We start from the raw sequence: 16,442 nt of genomic DNA on the forward strand, positions 1-16,442 counted from the left end.
GGTCATTGGCTGTTATCCCAGCTTTCCCTTGGTCATTGGCTGTTTGAACCAGCTTTCCCTTGGTCATTGGCTGTTGTCCCAGCTTTCCCTTGGTCATTGGCTGTTTGTACCAGCTTTCCCTTGGTCATTGGCTGTTTGTCCCAGCTTTCCCTTGGTCATTGGCTGTTTGGACCAGCTTTCCCTTGGTCATTGGCTGTTTGGACCAGCTTTCCCTTGGTCATTGGCTGTTTGGACCAGCTTTCCCTTGGTCATTGGCTGTTTGGCCCAGCTTTCCCTTGGTCATTGGCTGTTTGGACCAGCTTTCCCTTGGTCATTGGCTGTTTGGACCAGCTTTCCCATGGTCATTGGCTGTTGTCCCAGCTTTCCCTTGGTCATTGGCTGTTGTCGCAGCTTTCCCTTGGTCATTGGCTGATTGTCCCAGCTTTCCCTTGGTCATTGGCTGTTGTCCCAGCTTTCCCTTGGTCATTGGCTGTTGTCCCAGCTTTCCCTTGGTCATTGGCTGTTGTCCCAGCTTTCCCTTGGTCATTGGCTGTTGTCGCAGCTTTCCCTTGGTCATTGGCTGTTGTCCCAGCTTTCCCTTGGTCATTGGCTGTTGTCCCAGCTTTCCCTTGGTCATTGGCTGTTTGTCCCAGCTTTCCCTTGGTCATTGGCTGTTTGGACCATCTTTCACATGGTCATTGGCTGTTTGGACCATCTTTCACATGGTCATTGGCTGTTGTCCCAGCTTTCCCTTGGTCATTGGCTGTTTGGACCATCTTTCCCTTGGTCATTGGCTGTTGTCCCAGCTTTCCCTTGGTCATTGGCTGTTGGCCCAGCTTTCCCTTGGTCATTGGCTGTTGGCCCAGCTTTCCCTTGGTCATTGGCTGTTGTCCCAGCTTTCCCTTGGTCATTGGCTGTTGTCCCAGCTTTCCCTTGGTCATTGGCTGTTTGGACCAGCTTTCCCTTGGTCATTGGCTGTTGTCCCAGCTTTCCCTTGGTCATTGGCTGTTTGGACCAGCTTTCCCTTGGTCATTGGCTGTTGTCCCAGCTTTCCCTTGGTCATTGGCTGTTTGTCCCAGCTTTCCCTTGGTCATTGGCTGTTTGGACCAGCTTTCCCTTGGTCATTGGCTGTTGTCCCAGCTTTCCCTTGGTCATTGGCTGTTGTCCCAGCTTTCCCTTGGTCATTGGCTGTTGTCCCAGCTTTCCCTTGGTCATTGGCTGTTGTCCCAGCTTTCCCTTGGTCATTGGCTGTTTGTCCCAGCTTTCCCTTGGTCATTGGCTGTTTGTCCCAGCTTTCCCTTGGTCATTGGCTGTTGGCCCAGCTTTCCCTTGGTCATTGGCTGTTTGGACCATCTTTCACATGGTCATTGGCTGTTGTCCCAGCTTTCCCTTGGTCATTGGCTGTTGTCCCAGCTTTCCCTTGGTCATTGGCTGTTGTCCCAGCTTTCCCTTGGTCATTGGCTGTTGTCCCAGCTTTCCCTTGGTCATTGGCTGTTATCCCAGCTTTCCCTTGGTCATTGGCTGTTTGTACCAGCTTTCCCTTGGTCATTGGCTGTTGTCCCAGCTTTCCCTTGGTCATTGGCTGTTTGGACCAGCTTTCCCTTGGTCATTGGCTGTTTGTCCCAGCTTTCCCTTGGTCATTGGCTGTTTGGACCAGCTTTCCCTTGGTCATTGGCTGTTTGTACCAGCTTTCCCTTGGTCATTGGCTGTTTGTCCCAGCTTTCCCTTGGTCATTGGCTGTTGTCGCAGCTTTCCCTTGGTCATTGGCTGATTGTCCCAGCTTTCCCTTGGTCATTGGCTGTTGTCCCAGCTTTCCCTTGGTCATTGGCTGTTGTCCCAGCTTTCCCTTGGTCATTGGCTGTTGTCCCAGCTTTCCCTTGGTCATTGGCTGTTGTCCCAGCTTTCCCTTGGTCATTGGCTGTTGTCCCAGCTTTCCCTTGGTCATTGGCTGTTGTCCCAGCTTTCCCTTGGTCATTGGCTGTTTGTCCCAGCTTTCCCTTGGTCATTGGCTGTTTGTCCCAGCTTTCCCTTGGTCATTGGCTGTTGGCCCAGCTTTCCCTTGGTCATTGGCTGTTTGGACCATCTTTCACATGGTCATTGGCTGTTGTACCAGCTTTCCCTTGGTCATTGGCTGTTGTCCCAGCTTTCCCTTGGTCATTGGCTGTTGGCCCAGCTTTCCCTTGGTCATTGGCTGTTGTCCCAGCTTTCCCTTGGTCATTGGCTGTTGTCCCAGCTTTCCCTTGGTCATTGGCTGTTGTCCCAGCTTTCCCTTGGTCATTGGCTGTTTGGACCAGCTTTCCCTTGGTCATTGGCTGTTGTCCCAGCTTTCCCTTGGTCATTGGCTGTTGTCCCAGCTTTCCCTTGGTCATTGGCTGTTGTCCCAGCTTTCCCTTGGTCATTGGCTGTTTGTCCCAGCTTTCCCTTGGTCATTGGCTGTTTGGACCAGCTTTCCCTTGGTCATTGGCTGTTTGGACCAGCTTTCCCTTGGTCATTGGCTGTTTGGACCAGCTTTCCCTTGGTCATTGGCTGTTGTCCCAGCTTTCCCTTGGTCATTGGCTGTTTGTCCCAGCTTTCCCTTGGTCATTGGCTGTTGTCCCAGCTTTCCCTTGGTCATTGGCTGTTTGGACCAGCTTTCCCTTGGTCATTGGCTGTTGTCCCAGCTTTCCCTTGGTCATTGGCTGTTTGTCCCAGCTTTCCCTTGGTCATTGGCTGTTTGGACCAGCTTCCCCTTGGTCATTGGCTGTTTGGACCAGCTTTCCCTTGGTCATTGGCTGTTGTCCCAGCTTTCCCTTGGTCATTGGCTGATTGTCCCAGCTTTCCCTTGGTCATTGGCTGTTGTCCCAGCTTTCCCTTGGTCATTGGCTGTTGTCCCAGCTTTCCCTTGGTCATTGGCTGTTGTCCCAGCTTTCCCTTGGTCATTGGCTGTTGTCCCAGCTTTCCCTTGGTCATTGGCTGTTGTCCCAGCTTTCCCTTGGTCATTGGCTGTTGTCCCAGCTTTCCCTTGGTCATTGGCTGTTGTCCCAGCTTTCCCTTGGTCATTGGCTGTTGTCCCAGCTTTCCCTTGGTCATTGGCTGTTTGTCCCAGCTTTCCCTTGGTCATTGGCTGTTTGTCCCAGCTTTCCCTTGGTCATTGGCTGTTGTCCCAGCTTTCCCTTGGTCATTGGCTGTTTGGACCAGCTTTCCCTTGGTCATTGGCTGTTGTCCCAGCTTTCCCTTGGTCATTGGCTGTTTGTCCCAGCTTTCCCTTGGTCATTGGCTGTTTGTCCCAGCTTTCCCTTGGTCATTGGCTGTTTGGACCAGCTTTCCCTTGGTCATTGGCTGTTTGGACCAGCTTTCCCTTGGTCATTGGCTGTTGTCCCAGCTTTCCCTTGGTCATTGGCTGTTGTCCCAGCTTTCCCTTGGTCATTGGCTGTTGTCCCAGCTTTCCCTTGGTCATTGGCTGTTTGTACCAGCTTTCCCTTGGTCATTGGCTGTTGTCCCAGCTTTCCCTTGGTCATTGGCTGTTTGGACCAGCTTTCCTTTGGTCATTGGCTGTTTGTCCCAGCTTTCCCTTAGTCATTGGCTGTTTGGACCAGCTTTCCCTTGGTCATTGGCTGTTGTCCCAGCTTTCCCTTGGTCATTGGCTGTTTGGACCAGCTTTCCCTTGGTCATTGGCTGTTGTCCCAGCTTTCCCTTGGTCATTGGCTGTTTGTCCCAGCTTTCCCTTGGTCATTGGCTGTTGGCCCAGCTTTCCCTTGGTCATTGGCTGTTGTCCCAGCTTTCCCTTGGTCATTGGCTGTTGGCCCAGCTTTCCCTTGGTCATTGGCCCAGCTTTCCCTTGGTCATTGGCTGTTGTCCCAGCTTTCCCTTGGTCATTGGCTGTTTGTACCAGCTTTCCCTTGGTCATTGGCTGTTTGGACCAGCTTTCCCTTGGTCATTGGCTGTTGTCCCAGCTTTCCCTTGGTCATTGGCTGTTGTCCCAGCTTTCCCTTGGTCATTGGCTGTTTGGACCAGCTTTCCCTTGGTCATTGGCTGTTTGGACCAGCTTTCCCTTGGTCATTGGCTGTTTGTCCCAGCTCTCCCTTGGTCATTGGCTGTTGTCCCAGCTTTCCCTTGGTCATTGGCTGTTTGGACCAGCTTTCCCTTGGTCATTGGCTGTTTGTCCCAGCTTTCCCTTGGTCATTGGCTGTTGTCCCAGCTTTCCCTTGGTCATTGGCTGTTGTCCCAGCTTTCCCTTGGTCATTGGCTGTTGGCCCAGCTTTCCCTTGGTCATTGGCTGTTGTCCCAGCTTTCCCTTGGTCATTGGCTGTTTGGACCAGCTTTCCCTTGGTCATTGGCTGTTGTCCCAGCTTTCCCTTGGTCATTGGCTGTTGTCCCAGCTTTCCCTTGGTCATTGGCTGTTTGGACCAGCTTTCCCTTGGTCATTGGCTGTTGTCCCAGCTTTCCCTTGGTCATTGGCTGTTGTCCCAGCTTTCCCTTGGTCATTGGCTGTTTGGACCAGCTTTCCCTTGGTCATTGGCTGTTGTCCCAGCTTTCCCTTGGTCATTGGCTGTTGTCCCAGCTTTCCCTTGGTCATTGGCTGTTTGGACCAGCTTTCCCTTGGTCATTGGCTGTTGTCCCAGCTTTCCCTTGGTCATTGGCTGTTGTCCCAGCTTTCCCTTGGTCATTGGCTGTTTGTCCCAGCTTTCCCTTGGTCATTGGCTGTTGTCCCAGCTTTCCCTTGGTCATTGGCTGTTTGGACCAGCTTTCCCTTGGTCATTGGCTGTTGTCCCAGCTTTCCCTTGGTCATTGGCTGTTTGGCCCAGCTTTCCCTTGGTCATTGGCTGTTGTCCCAGCTTTCCCTTGGTCATTGGCTGTTTGTCCCAGCTTTCCCTTGGTCATTGGCTGTTTGTCCCAGCTTTCCCTTGGTCATTGGCTGTTGTCCCAGCTTTCCCTTGGTCATTGGCTGTTGGCCCAGCTTTCCCTTGGTCATTGGCTGTTGTCCCAGCTTTCCCTTGGTCATTGGCTGTTGTCCCAGCTTTCCCTTGGTCATTGGCTGTTGTCCCAGCTTTCCCTTGGTCATTGGCTGTTGTCCCAGCTTTCCCTTGGTCATTGGCTGTTGTCCCAGCTTTCCCTTGGTCATTGGCTGTTTGTCCCAGCTTTCCCTTGGTCATTGGCTGTTTGTCCCAGCTTTCCCTTGGTCATTGGCTGTTGGCCCAGCTTTCCCTTGGTCATTGGCTCTTTGGACCATCTTTCACATGGTCATTGGCTGTTGTCCCAGCTTTCCCTTGGTCATTGGCTGTTGTCCCAGCTTTCCCTTGGTCATTGGCTGTTGGCCCAGCTTTCCCTTGGTCATTGGCTGTTGTCCCAGCTTTCCCTTGGTCATTGGCTGTTGGCCCAGCTTTCCCTTGGTCATTGGCTGTTGGCCCAGCTTTCCCTTGGTCATTGGCTGTTTGTACCAGCTTTCCCTTGGTCATTGGCTGTTTGTCCCAGCTTTCCCTTGGTCATTGGCTGTTGTCCCAGCTTTCCCTTGGTCATTGGCTGTTGTCCCAGCTTTCCCTTGGTCATTGGCTGTTGTCCCAGCTTTCCCTTGGTCATTGGCTGTTGTCCCAGCTTTCCCTTGGTCATTGGCTGTTGTCCCAGCTTTCCCTTGGTCATTGGCTGTTGTCCCAGCTTTCCCTTGGTCATTGGCTGTTTGGCCCAGCTTTCCCTTGATCATTGGCTGTTGTCCCAGCTTTCCCTTGGTCATTGGCTGTTTGGCCCAGCTTTCCCTTGATCATTGGCTGTTGTCCCAGCTTTCCCTTGGTCATTGGCTGTTTGGACCAGCTTTCCCTTGGTCATTGGCTGTTTGGCCCAGCTTTCCCTTGGTCATTGGCTGTTGTCCCAGCTTTCCCTTGGTCATTGGCTGTTTGGCCCAATCTTCTCTCCTGGAAAACATCAGTGTAAAACATGTCATTTTCCAACAGGACATTGTAGTTCAGAATAGGTCCATGTGTATGTGAGGTGTAGACATACCTGTCAGATGTTCTTCATAGGAATTGTCTTCCTCTGATGATCCTGATGCCCTGAGACATAATCATCTCCACTGTTGTCAACGCTGGTTATTGAGTCATCAGTCTCGTATCCAAGCAGAGCTCTGGTCAACTGTGTTGAAGATAACAAGGATCTGGAGAACTAGACAGACGACACAGAGTCATCAGTCTCGTATCCAAGCAGAGCTTTGGTCAACTGTGTTGAAGATAACAAGGATCTGGAGAACTAGACAGACGACACAGAAAGTATTTGGACACCGACACATTTTGATTAGTTATGACTCTGTGCTTCTCTACTTTACATTTTGTTATAATACAATGAATATGGGATGAAAGTGCAGACTTTCCCCATCTTTGATTTACAAAACTGATTTACAAGAACTTACAGTATGTGCTGGTTTTGAATGACACTAACTTATGTATATACTGTCTGTTCTGATCAACGGAGGTGCATCATCCAACACATGGACTATCGACCCAGAGGTACTGGAGACTCAGTGGTACTGGCAGCCTCAGAGGTACTGGCAGCCTCAGAGGTACTGGCAGCCTCAGAGGTACTGGCAGCCTCAGAGGTACTGGCAGCCTCAGAGGTACTGGAGTCTCAGAGGTACTGGCAGCCTCAGAGGTACTGCGGCCTCGGTGTCTGACATCTAAGGATACAATAAAATTATATTAGTCATGTGTAAATTAGGCAGTAGGATATGATAACGATTCAACCATCCCCAGTATCCTCATTCTAAACAACTGACCAACCTGAACTTGGGGATTTATCATTTCCTTTTCAAATCTGGCCTCACAAGTTAAATTATGTTTCTTTAGAGTTTCCATGCATCTTCTTATCCTCTGCAAAGCCTTTGAAAAGGAAGACAAGATACAAAAACAATAGTTAAGACTTAATAGAATGACAAGATTGGCTCACAACATAGGGGATGGGCTGTGGGACACCAATGACTGTTATCATTGACTAATAGAGGGTCTGTGGGACACCAATGACTGTTATCATTGACTAATAGAGGGTCTGTGGGACACCAATGACTGTTATCATTGACTAATAGAGGGGCTGTGGGACACCAATGACTTATCATTGACTAATAGAGGTGATGTGGTACACCAATGACTGTTATCATTGACTAATAGAGGGGCTGTTATCATTGACTAATAGAGGGGCTGTGGGACACCAATGACTGTTATAGTTGACTAATAGAGGGGCTGTGGGACACCAATGACTGTTATCATTGACTAATAGAGGGGCTGTGGGACACCAATGACTGTTATCATTGACTAATAGAGGGGCTGTGGGACACCAATGACTGTTATAGTTGACTAATAGAGGGGCTGTTATCATTGACTAATAGAGGGGCTGTGGGACACCAATGACTGTTATCATTACATTTACATTTAAGTCATTTAGCAGACGCTCTTATCCAGAGCGACTTACACATTGGAAAGTTCATACATATTCATCCTGGTCCCCCCGTGGGGAATGAAACCACAACCCTGGCGTTGCAAGCGCCATGCTCTACCAACTGAGCCACACGGGACCATCATTGACTAATAGAGGCACTGTGGGACACCAATGACTGTTATCATTGTCTAATAGAGGTGATGTGGGACACCAATGACTGTTATCATTGACTAATAGAGGGGCTGTGGGACACCAATGACTGTTACCATTGACTAATAGAGGTGATATGGGACACCAATGACTGTTATCATTGACTAATAGAGGTGATGTGGGACACCAATGACTGTTATCATTGACTAATAGAGGGGCTGTTATCATTGACTAATAGAGGTGATATGGGACACCAATGACTGTTATCATTGACTAATAGAGGGACTGTGGGACACCAATGACTGTTATCATTGACTAATAGAGGGGCTGTGGGACACCAATGACTGTTATCATTGACTAATAGAGGGGCTGTTATCATTGACTAATAGAGGGACTGTGGGACACCAATGACTGTTATCATTGACTAATAGAGGGGCTGTTATCATTGACTAATAGAGGGACTGTGGGACACCAATGACTGTTATCATTGACTAATAGAGGGGCTGTGGGACACCAATGACTGTTATCATTGACTAATAGAGGTGATATGGGACACCAATGACTGTTATCATTGACTAATAGAGGGGCTGTGGGACACCAATGACTGTTATCATTGACTAATAGAGGGGATGTGGACACCAATGACTGTTATCATTGACTAATAGAGGTGATGTGGGACACCAATGACTGTTATCATTGACTAATAGAGGGGCTGTGGACACCAATGACTGTTATCATTGACTAATAGAGGGGCTGTTATCATTGACTAATAGAGGGACTGTGGGACACCAATGACTGTTATCATTGACTAATAGAGGGGCTGTGGGACACCAATGACTGTTATCATTGACTAATAGAGGTGATATGGGACACCAATGACTGTTATCATTGACTAATAGAGGGGCTGTGGGACACCAATGACTGTTATCATTGACTAATAGAGGGACTGTTATCATTGACTAATAGAGGGGCTGTTATCATTGACTAATAGAGGGGCTGTGGGACACCAATGACTGTTATCATTGACTAATAGAGGTGATGTGGGACACCAATGACTGTTATCATTGACTAATAGAGGTGATGTGGGACACCAATGACTGTTATCATTGACTAATAGAGGGGCTGTGGACACCAATGACTGTTATCATTGACTAATAGAGGGGCTGTGGACACCAATGACTGTTATCATTGACTAATAGAGGGGCTGTTATCATTGACTAATAGAGGTGATGTGGGACACCAATGACTGTTATCATTGACTAATAGAGGGGCTGTTATCATTGACTAATAGAGGGGCTGTGGACACCAATGACTGTTATCATTGACTAATAGAGGTCCAACAAACATCTATTACCATTTCCTTTAAGACAACTTTCAAGTTAAAACAGGAAGTATAAGCATAACATGAGCACATTATGGAGGTTACTGGATGCAACTAAAGCTGAATCTGCTGTTATGGACTGAAAGAGAATCAGTGGTCTGGCTGAAGCAAGGCAGGTACATTTTCACAGTCAAATGTTACACTTTCCACAATCCTTATTCCTGTTGTGGTGTTTCACTCTTGTACGTGCAAAACGGAGCCTAGCCAAAATAACTAGGAACCGCACCCCCCCAAACAAAACAAATGTCTGTGGTTTTGCATCTAAATTCTTTCACATATTTCTTATTTTTCGTCCGGAAAACGATCTTTGGGTAAGAAAGGGCGATAAAAAACTGCCGCAACTTAAATACATAGATTTTAATGAGGGGATTTAATTAAATATTTCAGCACACAGATACATGCTTATGACTTGAAAAAACAGCTGGAAACAAACTGGCTTTTCTAGCTAGATTGTAAACCAATTAAAGTTACATTTAAGAAAGTCCATCATGTGAGAACCCCTGACAACATCCCCCTGAAAGATTAACTCTCCCTTGTCATTCCAAGTAGCAGCCCCCTTTGAGTCTTTAATGTTGTTCATAATGTATCTAACATTTTTCCTGTTACGAACTGGAACATGTGTCAACATATGCAGAACATTATCTTCAACCTGTAAGGTCTCTGGGGCGGGCAGGTCTCTCTCTCTGATCTTCAACCTGTAAGGTCTCTGGTCCAGACATTACAGGGGCAGGTCTCTCTCTCTCTCTGATCTTCAACCTGTAAGGTCTCTGGTCCAGACATTATAGGGGCAGGTCTCTCTCTCTGATCTTCAACCTGTAAGGTCTCTGGTCCAGACATTATAGGGGCAGGTCTCTCTCTCTGATCTTCAACATGTAAGGTCTCTGGTCCAGGCATTACAGGGGCAGGTCTCTCTCTCTCTGATCTTCAACCTGTAAGGTCTCTGGTCCAGACATTACAGGGGCAGGTCTCTCTCTCTCTCTGATCTTCAACCTGTAAGGTCTCTGGTCCAGACATTATAGGGGCAGGTCTCTCTCTCTGATCTTCAACATGTAAGGTCTCTGGTCCAGGCATTACAGGGGCAGGTCTCTCTCTCTCTGATCTTCAACCTGTAAGGTCTCTGGTCCAGACATTACAGGGGCAGGTCTCTCTCTCTCTCTGATCTTCAACCTGTAAGGTCTCTGGTCCAGACATTACAGCGGCAGGTCTCTCTCTCTCTGATCTTCAACCCGTAAGGTCTCTGGTCCAGACATTATAGGGCCAGGTCTCTCTCTCTGATCTTCAACCTGTAAGGTCTCTGGTCCAGACATTACAGGGGCAGGGCTCTGTCTCTGATCTTCAACCTGTAAGGTCTCTGGGCCAGACATTACAGGGACAGGTCTCTCTCTCTCTCTCTGATCTTCAACCTGTAAGGTTTCTGGTCCAGACATTACAGGGACAGGTCTCTCTCTCTCTCTCTGACCTTCAACCTGTAAGGTCTCTGGTCCAGACATTACAGGGACAGGTCTCTCTCTCTCTCTCTGATCTTCAACCTGTAAGGTCTCTGGTCCAGGCATTACAGGGGCAGGTCTCTCTCTCTCTCTCTGATCTTCAACATGTAAGGTCTCTGGGCCAGACATTACAGGGACAGGTGTCTCTCTCTGATCTTCAACCTGTAAGGTCTCTGGTCCAGGCATTACAGGGACAGGTCTCTCTCTCTCTCTCTGATCTTCAACCTGTAAGGTCTCTGGTCCAGACATTACAGGGACAGGGCTCTCTCTCTCTCTCTCTGATCTTCAACCTGTAAGGTCTCTGGTCCAGACATTATAGGGGCAGGTCTCTCTCTCTGATCTTCAACATGTAAGGTCTCTGGTCCAGGCATTACAGGGGCAGGTCTCTCTCTCTCTGATCTTCAACCTGTAAGGTCTCTGGTCCAGGCATTACAGGGGCAGGTCTCTCTCTCTCTGATCTTCAACCTGTAAGGTCTCTGGTCCAGACATTACAGCGGCAGGTCTCTCTCTCTCTGATCTTCAACCCGTAAGGTCTCTGGTCCAGACATTATAGGGCCAGGTCTCTCTCTCTGATCTTCAACCTGTAAGGTCTCTGGTCCAGACATTACAGGGGCAGGGCTCTGTCTCTGATCTTCAACCTGTAAGGTCTCTGGGCCAGACATTACAGGGACAGGTCTCTCTCTCTCTCTCTGATCTTCAACCTGTAAGGTCTCTGGTCCAGACATTACAGGGACAGGTCTCTCTCTCTCTCTCTGATCTTCAACCTGTAAGGTCTCTGGTCCAGACATTACAGGGACAGGTCTCTCTCTCTCTCTCTGATCTTCAACCTGTAAGGTCTCTGGTCCAGACATTACAGGGGCAGGTCTCTCTCTCTCTCTCTGATCTTCAACATGTAAGGTCTCTGGGCCAGACATTACAGGGACAGGTCTCTCTCTCTGATCTTCAACCTGTAAGGTCTCTGGTCCAGGCATTACAGGGACAGGTCTCTCTCTCTCTCTCTGATCTTCAACCTGTAAGGTCTCTGGTCCAGACATTACAGGGACAGGGCTCTCTCTCTCTCTCTCTCTCTGATCTTCAACCTGTAAGGTCTCTGGGCCAGACATTACAGGGACAGGTCTCTCTCTCTCTCTCTCTGATCTTCAACCTGTAAGGTCTCTGGTCCAGACATTACAGGGACAGGGCTCTCTCTCTCTCTCTCTGATCTTCAACCTGTAAGGTCTCTGGTCCAGGCATTACAATAGAAAGTATAGGGACATATTTAAATCCAGCTCCCAGATTGCAATTCCTATGACTTCCACTAGATGTCAACAGTCTCTCTTCAAGGTTTCAGACTTGTTTCTTCCAAAACGAGGAAGAATTCTGAGTTTTGATACAGGAACACAGAGTTGGAAATCAATCTGTGCGCGTGATGAAGAGGACACGCATCTGCTAAAATCGCTTTCCTATTGAACATACTTCTTTCCGTATTAAATATTAGAGTTTAATTACATTTTAGGGTTTCTGAGGATTAAACAGAAATGTAGTTTGACTTGTTTTAACAAAGTTTAGCGGTAGGTTTTTGGATTCCTTTCTCTGCATGTTGAACGAGTGGATAACTCAAATACATGGCGCCAACTAAACTGACATTTTGGGATATAAAGAAGGATTTTATCTAACAAAACGACACTACATGTTGTACCTGGGACTCTTAGGATTGCAAATCAGAGGAAGATTTTCAAAAAGGGAAGTGAATAATTAATCGCTGTTTGTGAATTTATGAAACCTGTGCTGGTTGAAAAATATTTTGATGTGCGGCGCCATCCTCAAACAATCACATGACTTTCAATGTAAAACCTATTGTAAATCGGACAATGCAGTTAGATTAACAAGAATTTAAGCTTTTAACCGATATTAGACACTTGTATGTACCAAAATGTTTAATATCCATAATTTGTATGATTATTTATTTGAATTGCGCACCCTTCAATTTCACCGGATGTTGTCGACTAGCCGTAAGAAGTTTTAAGAACAAATTGTTATTTACATTGACGGGCTAGGAACAGTGGGTTAACTGGTCTAGGAACAGTGGGTTAGCTGCCTTGTTCAGAACAACAGGTCTTTACCTTGTCAGCTCAGGGATTCAATCTAGAAACGTTTTAGTTACTGGCCCAACACTCTAACCACTAGGCTACCTGCCGATCCTAGATCATAATGAATCAGATTACATGGAGAGGGGGGACCTGATCCTAGATCATAATGAATCAGATTACATGGACAGGGGGGACCTGATCCTAGATTAGCACTCCTCATCTGAGACACTGCCTGTATGAATAAGGAATGCTGTTGTAAAGTCTAGTTACAGCAGGTGTTTACTGCCATCTAGTGGAAGATACTAATAAAACACTTTATTATCAGGGTGGGGAGATGGCTGAGTGCAAGATCCATGGTGAGATGACAGAGCAGAAAACACTATATGGAGAGAAGTACAAATAAAGTATTTCTGAACAATAAAGGACAGAGTAAGAGAATAAATACCTGGAATGACATATTATTACTAGTTAGTAGATCTCACAGGGTTCTGTCGTCATCTTTTTACCATACACCAGTGACGTCAGAATTGACGTGATTTCCTCATATGAAAGTGAAAGTAAGGGTGTGGTCTACGCCTTTATAAAAGGACTGTTGAAACTGTAGCGCACGTTTCTCGACAACATTAGAAGCAGGATAAATGTGTTGATTTGAAGGAAAGACGGACAGACTCTGGTAAGTCTTGGCTACATATAACTATTATAAAGTTAGGTCGTAGTCAGACATTCAATAGACAGGCTTGAGATATGATTCTTTATCATGCTGACCAACCTGGTCCCGGTTTCCACGATGGAATTTAGGCTTACGCTAGAAACGCATAATAAGTGATAAACGATAATTATCAAAATACGAAGTTGAGTTAACTATATTTTACAAATAAAAAGGTGCGTAAACTATGTCTATTTCTGAACAATAATGAATTCTAAAGGAAAGAGTATGTGAAAGAATACTAGGAATGATATATTACTAGTTAGTAGAACTGCTCCTTGAGCTGAGTTGCAGTTTTCAAAGTGTAAACTAATCAGTAGGCCGACATGTTATCAGTAAAACGTCTGGTAAAGATGGTGGAGGAGCTTTTCAATTATATGGTTTTATGTTTATCTCAGGGTTTCTCAATCCTTTTGTTCTTACCAGCACTTACACACTTGATTCAACTCATCATCAAATATTTTAAGACAGTTTGATATTTGAGGCATACAAATGAACATTCTCAAATTAAAACATTTTGGGTTTGTAGGCCTGTTTACAATTATTAAAGTCACACAATAAGGAGGGGGAAAAACACAACTAAACCTGGTTTCGAGTAAATTATATGTTTATCAAAAATAATGTAAGAGAGATTACTTGAAGAAGGACTATAATAAAATTGAAGCAAGATGCGACACAATGTCATGATTTACTGCTGTCACATGAAGCTGACTGTTAGCTCCACCCTCTGGTTACTGTTGTTATATGAAGGGGTGAATCCTTGACTGCAGTTGAAACTGACTGTTAGCTCCACCCTCTGGTTACTGTTGTTATATGAAGGGGAGACGCCTTGACTGCAGTTGGAACTGAAAACAGAAAGTATCTGCACAGGGCCATTTTGAGATGACAGAGCATCTCATAGTTTCATCTCTAAACTGCAACACAGTTTCCAAGTAAAGTGAGTATTTCAGGTTAATAATCTAGAATAAAGCAGAGGGAACATGTGGACTACAGTAAACTAGTGTGGGAGTGCTGCTGAGTCATTCCTACCATGTGGTGCCTTTTCTGTCCACAGGAAATATCAGTTCTTATTTAGTGTAAAATGTGGATTCCAAAAGGCTTAAAATATAAGGTGTCCTTTACCTTAAAAACACCAAAATATGGATCCTGAAAGGGAATTTCATGCATTTTAACTCTTTTTGTCAGAAGATGTAGGCGTTTTTGTCCCCGGGTGTTATTTATAAACTTCCAAAAGGAATATAAGCCATAAAATAACAAAATGTTAAACTATTTCTTCATTATTTTATAGTCCTAGTTGAAGTCTCTTTCATCAATTACTTTTTTCATGATTATTGTATTTATCTATCCATAGGGGGAGCCTGGGCAACTGAAATGTCTGAGCTTTTCCAACAGTGTGACTGTGAACATCTGAACCAAAACCAAATGAAGGGAGACATAGATATGATTAAAAATCAACTGTTGATTTAATATGAAAATAAAATGTGTGTGTGAGATGAATCATAAACCCACATGGAGAACCTTTTGTTTGATTAACAGTGAATTGGTGTGTGATAGTGTCACAGTTGTCGTCGGAAGGATGAGACCAAAGCGCAGCGTGGTGAGTGTACATTTTCCTTTTATTTAAAATGTCCCCAACAAAACAACAAACGAAGACACAACCGTGAAGCTTACAGGGCTAAAGTGCCACGCACAAAAGTCAACTACCCACACTGAAAGGAGGGCAAAAGAGCTACCTAAGTATGATTCCCAATCAGAGACAACGATAGACAGCTGTCCCTGATTGAGAACCACACCCGGCCAAAACAAAGAAATAAAGAAACATAGAAAACAAAACATAGAATGCTACCCCACATCACACCCTGACCTAACCAAATAGAGAAATAAAACGGCTCTCTAAGGTCAGGGCGTGACAGAGAGATATATTATGTATAACCTACCTAAAAGCAAGAGATCGCTATGTGCACAGGGAAGATCAGGGATATTGTCTCTGCGTATTGAAACAGGTCAGATCAGGGATATTGCCTCTGTGTATTGAAACAGGTCAGATCAGGGATATTGCCTCTGTGTATTGAAACAGGTACGATCAGGGATATTGCCTCTGTGTATTGAAACAGGTCAGATCAGGGATATTGCCTCTGCATAATGAAACAGGTCAGATCAGGGATATTGCCTCTGTGTATTGAAACAGGTATTGTGGTGAAATGGAGGAAAGACTATGTAACTATTGTGACCTCGAAGAAATAGAGAATGAAATTCATTTAATCCTCTATTGCCCTTTCTACCATGATATACACTTGCTCTTATTCCAGAAAGCACAGCAGATATACCCTGGCATTATGTGGCTGAGTGATGAGGAGAAATGTAAATGTTTTTTTTGTCTATTGTGTATTTCCGTTTGTGGAATATTTAGATAAAGCCTTGAAAAGAAGAAAAAGGGCTACCTATAATTAAATTGTAAAAACATTTAACTTCTATGTGGTAAATGTGTATATAGATTGTGTATAGACTTGTCTCCCATATGAATCTTCTCTTTGTTCCAGACTTGGTTCAAATGCCTTCTGTTTTCTTTTTTTCTGTATTTATTTATATGTGTATATATACAGTGTGTATATATACAGTGTGTATATATACAGTGTGTATGTATGTATGTTATTTTAGTGCTCTTTTTTTCTGTATTTATTTATCTGTATATGTTATATATACAGTGTGTATGTATGTATATTATTTTACTGCTCTAGTGATATAATTATTGTTTGCATCACCTTATTTACTATTATGTTTTGATTTTTGCCTTCCATTGTTTTCATTCTTCATGTGATGTTCAATGCAGAGAACACTGGAAGGAGAATCATCATTTAATTACCACAGTGAATTATTATGTTTGTTTATGTGGTAATTAATCCTATAAGGGATGGGTTGCAAGTTGGCGATTTGACACGAAAATAAAATGTCATTCAATCATTCATTTGTTCTTCATTTTTCATTCATATTATTTAATTTAAGTTTTTCTGTGTCCCCCTAATATCACTTTCCACCCTGTTAGTTTGTTGTAATTCCTAGAGCAAAACGGAGAACACCATCGTGTTCATGAGAGTTTCAGCTTTCAATAGAGTGGTATCATAATAGTTTGTTGGCCAAACCGTTCAGATTCTACACACGATTTTGTGAGAAGACAGATTTTCGGGATGTGTCATGGTCTGACAATCACCACTCTAGCTCTGACAACTAGATCATAATGAATCAGATTACATGGACAGGGGGACCTGATCCTAGAT

At 45.2% G+C, this 16,442-nt stretch overlaps 1 long non-coding RNA gene across 1 annotated transcript; it reads left to right on the forward strand.

The window, feature by feature from the left end:
• The first annotated feature begins 12,457 nt into the window (after nucleotides 1–12,457).
• Nucleotides 12,458–16,128, forward strand: LOC129844181 (uncharacterized). The gene is made up of 2 exons (XR_008757926.1): nucleotides 12,458–13,134; nucleotides 14,704–16,128. It is a non-coding gene; the product is annotated as an uncharacterized LOC129844181 (long non-coding RNA).
• Nucleotides 16,129–16,442: the final 314 nt, after the last annotated feature.

The sequence above is a fragment of the Salvelinus fontinalis genome, unplaced genomic scaffold (genome assembly GCF_029448725.1).
Source record: "Salvelinus fontinalis isolate EN_2023a unplaced genomic scaffold, ASM2944872v1 scaffold_0190, whole genome shotgun sequence".
In the NCBI taxonomy this organism is placed as follows: domain Eukaryota; kingdom Metazoa; phylum Chordata; class Actinopteri; order Salmoniformes; family Salmonidae; genus Salvelinus; species Salvelinus fontinalis.